Raw genomic sequence first — 15,538 nt, forward strand, 5'->3', positions numbered from 1 at the left:
GATTGCAAAAATTAGAAACAAATAAGCAAGTAGGGGAACTCTTAGAAAGCCACCCTTTGGAAAGCACACAGGCCCTGCCACCAGGAAATCTGACTTAATTGGTTTGTGCTGTGCATAGAGATCAATAGTGTTCAAAACAATCCCCAGGTGATTCTAACTTTAGCCTGGGCTGAGAACCATCCCAGACCTTTTGAATCAGGAACTTCTGTGGTGAAGTTAAAACCCGTTTTAACAAGCCCCCTACGTGATGCACACTCTTAAATTTAGGAGACGCGGGTCTGCGCTGCTCAGGAGGGAGAGGCGTGGACAAGGAAGGGGCCAGAAGCTGAGCAGTTGGGGCTGGAGCCCAGGACTGGGGTGGGGGATCCTTCCACCGGCCCCCTCTTCTAAGCCTCAGGGCAGTGGATGAGCTCTCTCGTCAGAGCCTGGCCTGAGCCCTTCGAGGCGGGTGTCCTTATGGGGGAATAGTGTGGTGTGGGGTCCAGTTTTGAGACCACGGAGCCTCCCTCCGAAGCTTCAGTCACTGGGCCCCTGGTCGCTGCTCATTTCCCTCTTAAGTCCCCTTAGCAGGCAGGAAAGGTCGGGCCCGGGGTAGGCCATAGCGAACGGCCAGACAGGGCTCTTCTGGAGAATCCTGGCTTCCAGTTTGTGGCTTCTCATCCTTTTCCCCCAAAGTGGGCCCCCTACTCTGAGCGCTGGCTTTTTTTTTTTTTCTCAGACAAAACCCGCGCCTCCTTTTCTGCACATGCAACAAACATCTTCTCCTCCTTAGCAATCACGCCCCCACCCACGATCAAAGTAGCCCTTTAGCCCAGAGCACCGAGACCCCACTCCCGATGCCCCTCGGCCCCACCGCTCTTCCATCCCAGCTGACATTAAACAGCAAGTCCAGCCGCCTCCCCACTTGGGGCCTCCGCGTCCAGACCAACCGGGCAGGGCAAGCCCCTACAGCGGCGCGCAGCGCAGTACCCAGCCCAGGGACCCCCGGTTGGGCGGCGGGGGGAGGTGGTTAGAGGGTGGAGAAGAGGGACCCCCCAGGCCCCGGCCGCCACCCAAGGTCAGCCCCTGAGCGCGCCGGGGCAGCTCCTCCGGGTTTCTGGCCGACTTGCCCGCCCCCCCGTGGGGAGGGGCTGCGGCCACTCGGAGTCGCCAGGGGTCCGGAGGCTCCTCCCCGGGGGTGGCCGAGCAGGAAGCGGGGAGCGCGGCGGGCGGGGGCGCGGGCGCGGTGCGGGGCCCGGGGCGGCGGAGTATGCGCGGGCCTCGGCGGCCAGCCCCGGCGCACAGCCGCGGCCGGGGCGCGCGGCGCGGGGCGGAAAAGCCTGTTTACACAGACTGCACACCGCCTGGGGAATAATGCAGTAAAGGAAGTGAGCCGGCTCGGCCTGACTGCTCCAACTTCCTGCTCTCACACACACCAGAGGGGGAAAAAAAAAAAAGAGGAGCGAGAGAAAGAAAAAAAAAGGGGGGGAAATCAGGATCTCATTACAAGAGCAACAGACCGTCTGCAGACGCCTGTCAGCATGGAAAGTCGGGGGCTTTCGCCCGGTTCCTCCTAGAAATTCCCCCGAAGAAGGATCTTGAAAGCTCCCCCACATCTGGGTAGGTAGTAGGGTTCGTGCCTGTTGCTCGGACACTTGCAAAGTTTCGTGGGGGTTGGTTTGGTGTTTTTTTTTTTTTTCTTTTCTTTCCTTTCTTCTGTGTGGTTTGGTGGGGGTGGGGCGGGTGGGCACCGCGTAGGAGGCTGCAGGCCGGGGGGCTGCTAGGAGGCCGCTGGGAGTGGGCGCCGCGGGATGTTCCTGCGCCTGGGTCCGCGCGCCGGCCCCGGGGGCTGCGGCCACCCGGCGCGGGCACACCCCGCCCTGGGCTGCGCTGCGAGCCCGGAGGAGGGGGCGCGCCGGAGGAGCGGGGGACGGTGAGACTTGGGGTCCCCGGGAGGATCGGTGACTGGAGCAGGCTGCGTGCCTGGAGACTGGACCACCGCTGACCTTCGAGGGGGGCTGGGACTTCCTCGGGGTTGCATTGGGTACGGATGCTCGGATTCAGGGAGAACAGGGGTGGGGAGGGAAGAGGAGGGCGTGGGGAGCCGAGCGGCGGGGCTGGGGGCCGCGTCCCCTCTGGCTCGGCAGGTGACCCCCAGCCCGGGTCGGCGCCCCAGGCGCACGCCCAACTAGACCTTATAAAGCTGGCAGAGTCATTACTGGACACGGTTTGGGAGGAGGACCCGGCAGGCCGGCGATGGTCTTGGAGCCCGCAGCAGTTTGGGATGGGGCTTTTCAACTTGCAACTGAATGTTGGCCTGTAATGCTACTGTAACTTTAGGGGGTAGCAATCACAATTTTGGACGGTTAAAAGAAAAATCGGAGGTCTGGATTTTTGTTACGTTTTCTGAACCGAATCATCTTGAGGACAAGCTGCAGTTAGGCGGCGGGTGGGGGTGGGAGAAAGAAATGTTATTTCAGAAACTGCAAAAGGGGCTTTTTAGAAGAAGAAGAAAAAAAAAAAAAAAAACGAGTGTCGGGAGAGTTTCTGGCTTGTCTGGAAACGGCAAGACTAATTGCCATGCGCTTCCGCTTTGAAACTGGCAGCAGACAGCATCTTGAAAATGACTCACTAGAGGAGCTCACAAAGAAACTGTGGTTTGCTCCTTCTCAGGTTTATATATTTGTGCCTTTTACAGTTTCCTTTGTAGTGTTCGAGGGGTCACCCGCCCCTTCCCCGCCGGCCCCCTCCCACCCTCCCGCTTTTGGAAGCCCCTGGCGGGTCTTTAACTCCCCCAGCACCCCAGCCGGGAGGTGGGGGACGCCGGGGGAGGCTGAGTTGTTTTTGGAGTTGGCTGGGGAGAGGGTTAAAGGGATTCTGCTGCTGCAGGGGGAAAAAGTTCCCTGAATTTTCCACTGGCTGCTGCAGGAAGAGAGCCCCTTTAGTCATTGCTAAGTAATGTCTGCACACACACCAACTAATCTCATTAGGAGTTTCCGCTGCTCAGCACAGGAGGGGTTTTGTGCAGCCACTGTCAGCCGGGGGAGCCCTGCGCTGGAGACCGAGACAAGTTATGGCTTTATTTACTTAGAGGGCCAAGTCGCCCAACGAACCTTTTCAGGGTAGCATCTTAAACTTTGAAGTCATTTTGGATTTTGGGCTTACAAGGTTTTTCTCTCCTAGCTGTCCGTGCGCGCGCGCGCGCGTGTGCGTGTGTGTGTGTGTGCGTGTGTGCGTGCGTGTGTGTGTGTGTGTGTGAAGTTTCTGTTACCCAAGCAGCTCAAACACACCCATCCTCTCTCATCTGTGCTTCAGTTGGAGGGGGAGAGGGGGGGTGCGGCGGAGGTGATGAGAAACCGAGCGTGTTCCAGGCAACTGTTAATGAGCTCAAATTGATTTCTGAGTCTTATTGGCAAACAGAATACCCTCTGATCTCTCTCCCTTCTCTCTCTCTGTGTGATACACTTTTATTTGGGAAAGGTCAGTTATGAGTTTCAATTTATGGGGATTATAAAATTACAAATTGTGTTAGGAGGGCTCGCGGGTCAGACAGTTAAGAAGACTGTCCCTAAATGTTTTTAGGGTTTCCAGTAATGATCCTCCCTGCAAAAACCCCTGATGGTCATTCTATGCCAAATATAGCCAAGGCCTTCTGGGCTTTTTTTTTTTTTAACCTTTCAATGTTGGAAATGTGTAGAGTTACTAAAAAGGGTAAATAATTTTAAGGAACCTGATTGCAATTGTGGATCTCCTTTATTGACAAGGACATGCTGCTCTCTTGAGGAGTTTTTAAGGTGTCAGTGTTTCTTTTCTGGTGGCAAAGCATGTCCTGAAAACAACCCAACCAGCCCCACCAGGGTGTGAGTCAGTGGACATGAATACAGGATGTCCCCAACACTGCACCTGGCACAGAGTAGATGCTCAATAAATTGTTGCATTGAAAGCTGTAAGTAGGATAACAGAACTTACAATAAACAGATAAGGAAAAAAGCTTTCCAAAGGCAGCATCATTCTGCAGGATCTATCTGAAGGATAAAGGTTGTAAATATTCTCCTCTGTAGACTACATTTCCTTCAAAACAAAAAGGAGGTCAAGTTCTTTATTCTGATAAGTTATTATTTGGAATGCATGATGTTCATTTATATCAGTTCTCAACTAAGAGTAATTTTGCTTCCCAAGGGATATTTGACAATATCCAGGGACATTTTGGTTGTCATAATCAGAGGGGATACTACTGGCATCTACTGAGTAGAGGTTAGGGATGCTGCTGAACATCCAACAATGCCCAGGATAGCCCATCACAAAGAATTTTCTAGCCCAAAATGTCAGGAGTACCCAGATTGAGAAACTCTTGTTTACGTTAATGATGAAGATGATAACTTTCATATGAATTCATTCAACAAATAGGACATATAAAAATCATCATTGGCACTTTTCTGTCATGTTGAATAACAAAGTAGGCAAGAATTTTCTCTCCCTTTCTCTTTTTGGTTAGTAGTATGTGTGGAACGACATGTAAATAATGATAGTGTGATGGCGTACCTTTGTGAGCTGAGCTAGACCCTCTCTGAAGCTGACTTACCTGGTACTAATGCTGTCTAGACCAGAATGGCAGTAGCCCAGATGGGGGAGAGCAGTGGGTTTTTTTTTTTCAGCCCTATTTTAATTTTGATGTTTGCTAAACATTTATGAAAGACCTTCTCTTATTTAAAAAAAAAAAGCTTAATAATTCAAACCTGGTAATACGTAATAACTGTAATTGTGAGATCCTAATTGAAATTTATATTTGTAATAACTTTTTAGAACTTGAATCTTTTCCTGAAATCAGTTGTAAAGGGCTTCCAGGCAGTGTATATAAATTAAAGTATTCCATTCTTAGCTGTCAGATACTGGATTTTATGCATCCTGTGCTGCCCGATTATATGTTTATCAGATTCAGAAAACCAACATGGTTGCAAAACATTACCTAAAACCAAACAAACCCAATACACTGAAAAAAAAAATTAAGGATGTGACTTCCTGGAGTAGAGGGTTTTTTTTGTTTGTTTGTTTTTTGCTGATGGTGAATTGCTGCTTACTAATTAATGGCTCTGCTCCTTTCTAGTCCCAGGGAATGATTCAGCCATCTTTGTGATTTCTAGACCTGGGGTTCCTCATTAAACTTTAAAAGAAACAAGATTCTCTATCCCTTTTGGGTTTGACCTGACTGTGGGCAGACAGCTTCTGCCCCTAAGGGCCAATACCTACATATACGGATGAGCAGTTGTGGTCATTTGAATGAAGGGCTCCATTGCTGGCAGATGTTTCTGTATGTTTAAGGCAAGATTTTTTCATGTTTTATTATTTGTCTGTAATTCCCTTTGGCCTTCATAGATTGATATATTTGAGGTCACATTAGTATAGCAATATTTTCTAAAGGTTGTTTTTTTCTATTATACAAATATTAATGTGAATTAGGAAGAGTGAGAAAACCACAAAGAAAAAATAATAAACATCTCCCATAATCCCTGTTAGCACTTCAGTGTATTTTTTTTTCTGATCTTTAAAAATACATACACATACCCACACATGCACACACAAAATTGTTAATTGGAGTCACACTGTACTTTCTGCTTTGTAACTTATTTTCATTAATATATCGTGTAACACAGTTTAATAACTTGTCCTAAGACCAAAATCATCACCCGTAGAGCTTGTATTTATTGATCCAATAAATGTGTTGACTCAACAGTGAATTGACATGATTTCTGCATGAACTCGTTCAGTATTTTTGTCTCTGTGGCTCCCAAGTCATGTTCTAAGAATGCTGCCCTCATGAAAGACTGAATTCATATATGCTGTGAAGTTTGGGATTTTGATGAGCTTCTCTGTGATTTAAGGATGAGTCATGATTTGCAGAAGAATATCAAGATGTAGTAACAGGAAGTCCAGGGTGCTACACATCAAAATAGAATGCTCGGTGGTGAAAACAGAGAAACTAGGTTAGACCAGAAATACACCTTGAACTTCTCTAGCTGTAAAGAAGGGAAGAAGGTGCTTCTTGCCCATTGGGTGACTCTTATTCATTAGTGTTTCATTTTATATCAGTAAAGTTTCCGAACTTTGAAGTTGGTATCTTCAGTGAATTTGCAGTTCAAGATTATTATTGCCCGTGACCAATTTGAATTGAGATCATCCAGCTTTTTGGCTGAGACTGTGGCAGTGAGAATGTGAAAATTCTGGTTTTGCCACTTAGAATACAGCCTCAGTAAAGGAAATTATCAGTGTGTGTGTGTGTGTACTGTTTCTTTTTGATTGATACATAATTGATTTATAATAACGAGCTAATTTCAGATGTACAACAATGATTCAATTATGTATATTCTTTTTAAGATTGTTTTCCTTATAGGTTACTACAAAATATTGAGTATAATTCCCTCTGCTGTGCAGTAGGTCCTAATTGGTTATCTGTTTTATATATAGTATCATGTATACATTAATCCCCACCTGCTAATTCATCCCTGCCAAGTCCTCTTTTCCTTTCAGTAACCATTAGTTTGTATTTTTCTGTGTCTGGGGTGCACTGTTAACACATCCTATGGGCCTTCAAAAATGGTAGATAATTCAGTCTTTTATGTAGAAATTTGACTCCTCATCATCCCTACCCACAACCAAAATGAAAATGATTTTCATCCATTACTGGAAACTCAAATATATGTCAGCAATTTAAAAATAAACTTTGAATTGACCTTTTAAATAAGTTGTAATTTGGTTGACTTGCCACTAGGAATTACAGACCACTTTGTGTGTTTTAATTTACAGTTGCTGGAAAGTTATTATTAAATTAGGAATTAAATGGGATTATTTTATAATTGGATGTGAGATTTATTTGCATATTTTTAAAGAAATTAAGATGATAGTTATGCTAATAGATTCTGATTTGAATTGGATTAAAATAAATTTACTCATATACATGCTCTAAAAAGAAGTTCCAAAGCACATAGCATCCAAAGTATTTTCAAAGTTACCATATCTAAGGACAGTTCCTAATTTTCCAAGTATAAATATGGGAGTGATGAGACTGTTTGGTGAGGTTAGGGGTCATTTACTCCAAAAGTAGAATGAATCTGAGACTCTTTGTGTCTTTTTATTTCTTTCACTGATGTATAATTTACATACATGAAATTGCACAGATCTGAAGTGTTACAGTATACACCTATGTAATCCCCACCCTTTACCTCCAAGGAGAGAAATTTCTATCATCTAGAAACATTCCCTGGTTATTTTTTTCATTATATTATGGCAATTTCATGATTCTACCATGTTACTAAACCCCAGAGCTCCAGGATAAAATACTGTAGTATTTTTATTTGATCTGCTTGGTTAAAAAGAAATTGTCAAAACGTGTGGATTTCCTCATCATCCTGTAAGAGGGGAAAAAAAAAATCCCTTCTACACTACTTAGTATCACTTATGCTAACCAACAGTCATATGTATGTTGCAGGAAAAAGTAGATTCCCTTAAAACAAGTTGGGTTTAGAGGCTAACTTGTTAGATCTCCCTGGACGGAGGTTTTCCTGGCCAGAGGATAGAGTGGTTGGAGAGTTAGATCCAAAGTCCTATTTGTGTTGGATTTTTTTTTTTTTTTAGAATAGAGAACTTGAATTCTTCCAGGAGTTATGAAAGTGTAAAGTAAATGTTGGCTGTCATCCCCCAAAAGCTGACTTTGAGAGACAGGCAGCAAGTTTTTGAAACTGTTTGGTGGTGGAAAAAGGGATTCCCCGTAAGTTTCCCTTCAATCCCATTTCTGCCCCTTGTTGAATCAGGATCACCCAAGGGAAGGTGCCAAGCCCCCTTTCCTCCTCCTCTTGAGGTTTGTGACAGGCACCCCTTGTTTTAAAGACCATGACTGCCTCATTCTTGGGGACACCAGTGACTATCTCCAGGTTGGGTACTGAGTAGCCTGGATAAGATTTTGATCACCAGGTTGGGTCCCTGCTCTTTCCTCCTGATCATATTTGAAAATCCTTCCCCCTCGCTGAATCTGAGGGGGTCCACATTTCCCCTCATCCCCTCCAGTCCCTTCCCTGCCCACAAGCTAGAGCAGTCCTTCAAACCCAGTTCCGACCCTGTGGCTCCTCTGCTTATAATCTCCCAGCGGCTGCAGCTGGGATACAGACCAAAAATCTCTAATGTAAGCGACATGCTGTGATTTAGGCCAACTCCACTGGCCTTTCCTCAAGTTCTCAAATGTGTAATGTGCCCTCTGACCATTGGGCCCTTCCAAATGCTCTTCTGTCTTCTGGGAATCCCCTCCTGGTCCTCTGTTCCCATCAACTTCTCTCACTACACTTTTGAGCCAGCATCTGGTCATCTGTCAGGTCTCTGCTCAACCATCCCTTCCCCGGGGAAACCTTTGCCAGTTCTCCAGACCAGATCTCCCCCATCTTCCATCCCTGGCCTTTAGAGCCCTTGTCACCGGATTTACTTGTGTTTTCCTTTTACCTGAATTCTTCCTCTGCAGATTCTTGCTATCCAAGCGCAGGTACCAAACAGTTTCAGATGTTTGTTTCTGGAGCTGGGGTTGATGTTTCTTCTTATTCCTTAATACTCCTTATCCAAAACTCAGGAACCATGTAGATTTGATAGCTGGCTACCCCTTGTTATCTGAAGTCACCATCCAAACCCTGAAATTCATTAGATGCAGAAACTGAGGGATATCTGCACATGAATGTATCAAGATGTATTGCTCATCAGTCTTGCCCAACAGTCTGTAAGCTCCCACTGGGCCTCATCTTTTCTCATCCTTGTATTTATTCCAGCCCTTTGTACAATATGTGACATCCATTGAGTTAAAAGCAACCTGAAGGGGAAAGATTTTGTCAGTATGGCTCTTCTCCCCCCATTTTGCCAGTGAACTTGATATTGCTATTCCTAAATCCAGCTCTTTCTTAGACAGTAAGTTATTTGAATTAATAAGAGGCATATCTCTTGGTTAAACCAAATAGACAGCCAAGAATGTCCTCTATTGAGGATATATTGTTGTCCAGAGTTTTTGTCCAGATTTGCAGCAAAAGTGAATTTATAGAGATCAGGTTAGTGTGTTATCATCTGAGGGGACAAACTTTAGCTCTGTTGTTGATAAGTGTTATACTCAGAGTGCTTGGTTAGCAGTTAGGTAATTTATAAGATAGTACAGCTTGAAAGAATCTCAATGTAAAGTTCTTTCCATATTAAAATGAATCATTCTACAGCAATCATAGTCCTTTATTGAGACTTCAGTTGACCACATTTCCATAGGTTCCTTGGGCTGAGTTCCATAACAGTCACTGTTAAAAGTGCTTCTTCATGTATACTAAAACCTTTGTGTAGCTTTTGTTTATAACTGCTTATAGTAAATGACATTTCTGATTGAGTTTTAAAATAATAAGACTGCCTGGGTGATGATGAAAGGATGAATAATTAAATACCTAAATTGTTTTCAGTTGAGGGCTAGATCTGCTGCTAATTTCAGCTGGGTTTTGCCGAGGAGTAGTTTGTTGATAGTCAAACCTTGATTAATCAGAAGGTGTAATTAAGCAATATTTTTTTTCTCCCTGCAGTTAATTGTCAGAAGAGAGAGATTATGACAACTAGCACAACAAAACAAGGCCCAGAATTTATTCCGGGATGTGCTCCCACGTAACTGCAGGGTCCCTCTGTAGGAATTAACTGCAGGAATTCTTAAGACGTTTACACCTGTAAGTCCTTGTCATTATCACAATGGTGACACGAGAGCCCAGGAGAATCAGAATGTTCTGTTAGGCAAACGAAAAAGGCTGTAGATGTGAGAACAGTTTCCCAACACTAATAGTTAAGAATATGTCTCTGATTAATAGTGAACTGGAGAGGTAACTTCCTCAGTACCCCTTTACTAGAGCATTGGTATGTGTGTGTGCCTCTGTGGATGGAGCTACAGGAGGAATGCATGAGTCTAAGAGAATGAGACAATACATGGTCTCAGTTTTTGCTCCTTCTCCACAGAGTCCCTCTTCTCATGTGGGATTCAGGCCCCAGTTCTATATAGAGGATTGGCATAAGGGAAAGTTTGCCAGAGCTCTTCATCTCATCCCAAAGAATCATTGCTTTGAGAACTCAAAAGAGCTTGGATTTTTTAATATAATTTTCAGGAGAGAAGAAAGCCCCATATAGAACATACAGGAAGGGACCAAACCACTTAGCATCATTTGAAGACTATGTGGATGCAGCTCCTTGATCTTTTCTGTATGGTCTTACATTTGAAATTCTCTGGATTCTAGACTTCATGAGGGTTTTGGGGAAGCTATTTTTTGCTAACATTCCTGCCTGTTTTTAAAACTCCAGATACTGATCACTTAGACCAGAAGGTGTTGGGTAGTAGAGCATGGCTAGGTTTTTTTTCTTTCTTTCTTTCTTTCTTTCTTTTTAGAAGCATTTTAGGACAAACATCTCCAGATTCTCCCAGTGATATTCTGAGTCAGGGCTGGAAGTAATTAAACCCCAGGTGGAGAGAGAGAGAGAGATGCTGTCCCATGGTGCTGAGTCTCTAGAGGAGGGAAGATTGCCTGTTGGTGAGCCCTCTCCATCTTTGATGGTGGAGGCAAAACCAGAAGCATGGATCATCCAGCCACTTAGCGTTCCTGACTTTGCTTCATTCACTTCTTTAGGTTCTTTAGCACTGATTCTCAATTCTGCATTTGTTATCCTTAGATGCAGAGTAATTTTGAAGAGTGTTAAACAATTTCCTAAAGTGAATTACTTTCATTACAGAAGTATATGCTATTAAAAGATGTCTTAAAGCAAACCGAATGACCCAAGAGTACTTGGGGCTCCCAGAAGCTCAGCATCACTGCTCCCCAGAGTTTTGACCTGCTTTGATTTAAGTCAGAACTGAACCACAAGAACAGCACCCTCCTCCAGGCTTTGCCACATCCTTTATTTTTTTTTTTAACCTAAATATTGTACATGCTGTGTGTGCTCAGTCACTTTAGTCATGTCCGACTTTTTGCGACCCTATGGACTATAGCCTGCCAGGCTCCTCTCTCCATGGGATTCTTCAGGCAAGAATACTGGAGTGGGTTGCCATGCTCTCCTCCAGGGAATCTTTCCAACCCCAGGATTGAACCCAAGTCTCCTGTGTGTCCTGTATTGCAGGCGAATTCTTTACCCACTGAGCCACCTAGATATTAAGACTTACCAATTTGTCTTTAGGAAAACAGAGACTTTCAGACCTTGATGGAGAAGATCGTATATGTACCAAATGCTTCAAATACAGAAAGGGTGATTTTCTTTAGCAAAGGGAAAAGATCATCTAAAGTTGAAGCTGGCACTTATTTTGTGCAATTAATATATTTGTGTGGAACAATTACTGGAAGAGTAAGCAGAGGAACAAGTCATATGTGACATGTAAGAAAAGGGCTAACCCGACTTGGTGGATGGCAGGTGCCCACGTGGGAATTAAGGTGTGTGAGGAGGCTTTTTGGCACACTGATGTTGGATGCTGATGCCGCCAACAACGGTTCTCCTGTTGGATGCTTTTGTTGGTTTCTTAAAGGAAACGTGTGCACATCAGCCTGACACGAATGAATGAACTCTCAGTCTTCCACTTGATGACAGTTTCATTGTTATTTTGTTCATTTATTCATTGCAGTTTGGGGGTTAATAAACAGATTTCAAGTATAACGCCTTGGAGAAGATTAGTTTTGAAATCACACATTATCTGTTTTTGCAACATAAAAAAAAAAGATACAAATAATTATACTCAACAGAAACACCAAGATATTTTAAATGTGTTCCACTTTCTACAGTTTATCTACAAGTCAGGCTAGATTTTTGAAATGGACGTTCTCTCAAACAATGAGATGCCTTTTGCTTGCCATTTTACCTTCATGCTGTTGTAGTTTTGCTTCGTGTTAAAAAGAACTTTATTAGCAGTTATTTGAATTTAGACGAAACTCTGCATTTTGGTACCATACTTGTCATATATAGCTACACTTGATATCTCTACAAAAATGTGGGAGAGAATTATGCATAGTAAATTATGACAGTAAAGCTATATATAAAAGTGAGACTCTACCTTCATGACTTTAGACGCAGCTAAAATCCCCCACAGATGTCCACCACATGAGCAGGTGATGATATTTTGAAGACTGCAGAGTCACTGTTTTTTATAGATCCCTTCCAATGTGAACATATTATCATACCAGATTTATGTATAAATGTTGAGGCCGAGAATTTGCATTTTCTAAACCATGCCAAGCATTTTGTCAAGAAGAGCACTCGAGAAGTAGTGATGCTCAAGTAAGCGTGGATCTTTGCTTAGGTAGCCACCCCTGGAAGGCAGGTCTTTTGTGCTTCTCCAGAATCCCTAAAGATGATGTCACAAATACCAGGAACTTGTCACTATTTTTGTAACAGTACTATATATAGTAAGGCCCCCAAAACTAGCTAATGTTAGTCAATATATCCCAGCCAAATTTTGACATTTTCACAAACCAGCACATTTTGTGAAATGTTACACTTCAGAAAAAGGAAAGGGGAAAGGTTTATATTTATATTATTATTAGCCATTTGTAAACAGTTCAAAAATGCTGTAACATTTCTAACACCGATCATATACTTATAAACAATGTCAAGATCAGCTAACTAATATCATTTTCTATTTTTAGAAGACATGGAAAATGGTTTTGGTGGACTTATTCCAGGAAAAGGGAAAGATAACTTTACTAGGAGTGTTGGTGACCATTTTTCTTTTAGTGATATAGGCATTCAGATATGATTGAAGAAATGATGCTTTTTTTAAAAAAAAAACCTTTATTTGGAGTATAATTGCTTTGCAATGTGGTGGTATTTTCTGCTGTACAGCAAAATGAATCAGCCATACGTATACATAGATCCTCTCTTTTTTGGGTTTTTATGGAGAACAGTGTGGAGGTTCCTTTAAAAAATTAAAAATAGAACTATCATGATCCAACAATCCCGCTCCTGGGCATATACCCGGGGGAAACCATTCCAAAGGATACATTCACCCTAATGTTTATTGCAGCACTATTTACAATAGCCAGGACATGGAGGAAATGATACTTTGATTATTTTAAGTTCCGTAGAGAAGACAAGAGAGTTTCCAGTGTCTCTGGGAAGGCCACAGCTCTCTCCCTCTCCTGGCCGATGCCAGGGCTCTCTGGGAAGGAAAGCTGGAAGGAGAGGGTCAAGGGTCCCTTTTGCTCCATCCTGTTCCCAAGATCAGGAGCCTGATGTGTCATGCGTGCATGAGAAGCAGTCGCTGGCCAAGAGACGTGTTCAGATGATGGTGGTAAGTGGAATTGAGATGGACTGAAATGATCTGTGGGAGGTTTTGGTCAGACAGAGGAGCAGAAGCAGTGGTCACCATGAAGAGAGTTTGAGGGACTGGAGATCAGGGCCACAAGGGAAGGGGAAGCTCTGAGCCTTTCCCCCGTCGGGGGGAAGCGAGGGAGGTTGAAATGCCTGCAGATGTTGGAGGTGGCCCAGACTGAGTGCATTCAGACCAGGGAAAGGGGAAGATGCACAGATGGTTACCTTTCTACCAGGAAATGCCCGACCCTGCAGCTGGACGGGGACACCGAGCACAGCTGTGCAGATTTCCTGGTCCCCAGCGTCCCTTGGGAGGCCTTCTGCAAGGAAGGGATGGTGTCGCAGGCCACTCCTGACCCCATCCGGGACTCCTTCCTCCCTGGCCCTAGTGTCGGCCCTGTGTTGTGTGTGTGTGTGTGTGTGTGTGTGTGTGTGTATGTATACATGTGTGAGAGAGACCAGGCAGATGTGATGTTGATCATTTGTGTGGGTGCATTGAAGGAATGGCCTGAGGACCAAGGACACAATTTTTAAGCAAAATATTGCTGGTCACCATTGATGGGAAAAGCGCACTGTCCAGAGTTCTAATTAGCAGAGTTTATAACATGACTTTTGTTTAATTCAACATGTTTTCTCCCCCCGCCCCACCCCCGCCGCCCCTTTTTTTCTCTCTTATGTTTCCACTGGGTGGTGCTGCAGGAATTCCTACCTTTTGCCTTGAATCTACCCTTCCCAGAAAGACGCCTCTAAAGCATAATAGGAGGAAGTCAGTCCTGATTTAGAAAGATTTTACAGTTTCAACACAATAGTGGAGTTTGGAGGATGCTCTGGCAGGAAATGTCTCAGTTTCTGGATGTGGAAAAACCACCATCATGTTGTATCATGCAGAAGTGTTCTGACTGCACTCTGTATATTCTTGTGGAGTGTATATGCAACTTACTATTTAGCACAGAGGAGCTTTCAACTTTACCTGAAAGGTTATAGTTTCATCCTAGTAGAAGTGGCATGTGAGATTTCCTTTGTTTTTGATTTTTGTAAAAGTAGGTAACTAAACATTTTCTGCCTTCTACATAGTTCACAAATTAAAAGAAAATATATCTCTCTGAAGGCTTTATTTGAAGCTGAAGGTATTCCATTTTTATTTTAAAGATCATTTAGATAGCATATTGATCAAAAGGATATCTTAGATTTTTACTTTTGAAATACTCTTCATCAAAGAAAAGTAGTTTGTAGTTTGCTAACCCTGTATGGAGCAGGGTTAGGGTTGTTCTTACTTAAAAAGTTGAAACAGAGAAATTAACATTCTTCCCTGAGATCATGCAACTCCTCAAGGCCATGACTATGATCAGAATTTATATGTTCTGACATCCAGTGTTTCTCCTTGCACACAGGATTAAATTTTATTAACAGTACAGAAATTTAGGGAAAAGATTTTTCCATTCAAAGGCCTATGAAATATAAGAATCAGGGGGTAGTGAGGAAGAAAAGTACCCACTGGAAATTAGGGAGCTCGTTAAATTGAAGCTCAAACTTAAGAACACTTAGCAAGGTTTTAAGTAAGTTTTACTCAATGCAAAACACCTTTTTTATTTTATATGCATGTCATGAGACACCATGAGATCCCACGTATTGCTTTCTTAGAACCTGAAACAGGGATTCCCCAGAGATGTTGGTTTTTAAAGAAAGTATTTTTAGCCTCTGCTGGGTGCTCACCAAGTCTGGTAGGTCACATCTTTTTAGTGGGGTCCCCAGCCTGCCCCTATTCTCAGTGATGTGTTTCTCATGAGTCATATCATTGTTAAATGAAATGCATGCAGGTTTGGGGCTCTGCTTGGGGGGCAGGTGAGATCACCTACCTTTCATTTCCCATGTTCCTCCTGATCCACCATCTAGCGCGTGCGTACACACCAAACGGGAGGATGTCTTTCCTACTGAGAAAGAACTAGATAATAGAAGGCACAGCTTCTTATCATCAAGAAGCAACTTTGGTTATTTAGCATTGGATGAAGCTGCCGTGTATTGAAACCAATAGTAGATGTTTTAAAAAAGGGGAACTTTTTTTTTGTATGTTTTTAAATGATGGGATGGGTTCAAACTTTCTTAGAACCAGTTGGAACAACTGGAGTTACAGAAGCAAAACCAGAAATGAACAAGGAAACTTCTTGATTTGATGTCTCATGGGAATGTTAACTATATTTCCTTCTGTGTTAAAATGGGGCGTTTCTCTTAG

General features: G+C 43.6%; 1 protein-coding gene and 1 long non-coding RNA gene across 5 annotated transcripts in view; one reads left to right on the plus strand and one right to left on the minus strand.

Moving 5' to 3' along the window:
• The first annotated feature begins 1,251 nt into the window (after window positions 1–1,251).
• ELK3 (ETS transcription factor ELK3) overlaps window positions 1,252–15,538 on the plus strand; it is a 70,079-nt gene continuing 55,792 nt past the window's right edge. For 2 of the 3 annotated variants that reach the window (XM_010805210.2, XM_005206678.5), the window contains exon 1: window positions 1,252–1,599. The gene's annotated coding sequence lies outside the window, so the exon portion shown is untranslated. The remainder of the gene's footprint in view (window positions 1,600–15,538) is intronic. The other variant, NM_001081542.1, reaches the window with a different exon arrangement.
• Window positions 4,291–12,330, minus strand: LOC132345303 (uncharacterized). Of its 2 annotated transcripts, none has more exons than XR_009494549.1 (3): window positions 12,053–12,330; window positions 8,464–8,645; window positions 4,291–5,914 (listed from the first exon to the last, which is right to left on the minus strand). It is a non-coding gene; the product is annotated as an uncharacterized lncRNA (long non-coding RNA). The 2 variants fall into 2 exon arrangements; XR_009494548.1 differs by having other exon boundaries at window positions 4,291–5,934.

This window comes from Bos taurus, chromosome 5 (assembly GCF_002263795.3).
Source record: "Bos taurus isolate L1 Dominette 01449 registration number 42190680 breed Hereford chromosome 5, ARS-UCD2.0, whole genome shotgun sequence".
In the NCBI taxonomy this organism is placed as follows: Eukaryota; Metazoa; Chordata; class Mammalia; order Artiodactyla; family Bovidae; genus Bos; species Bos taurus.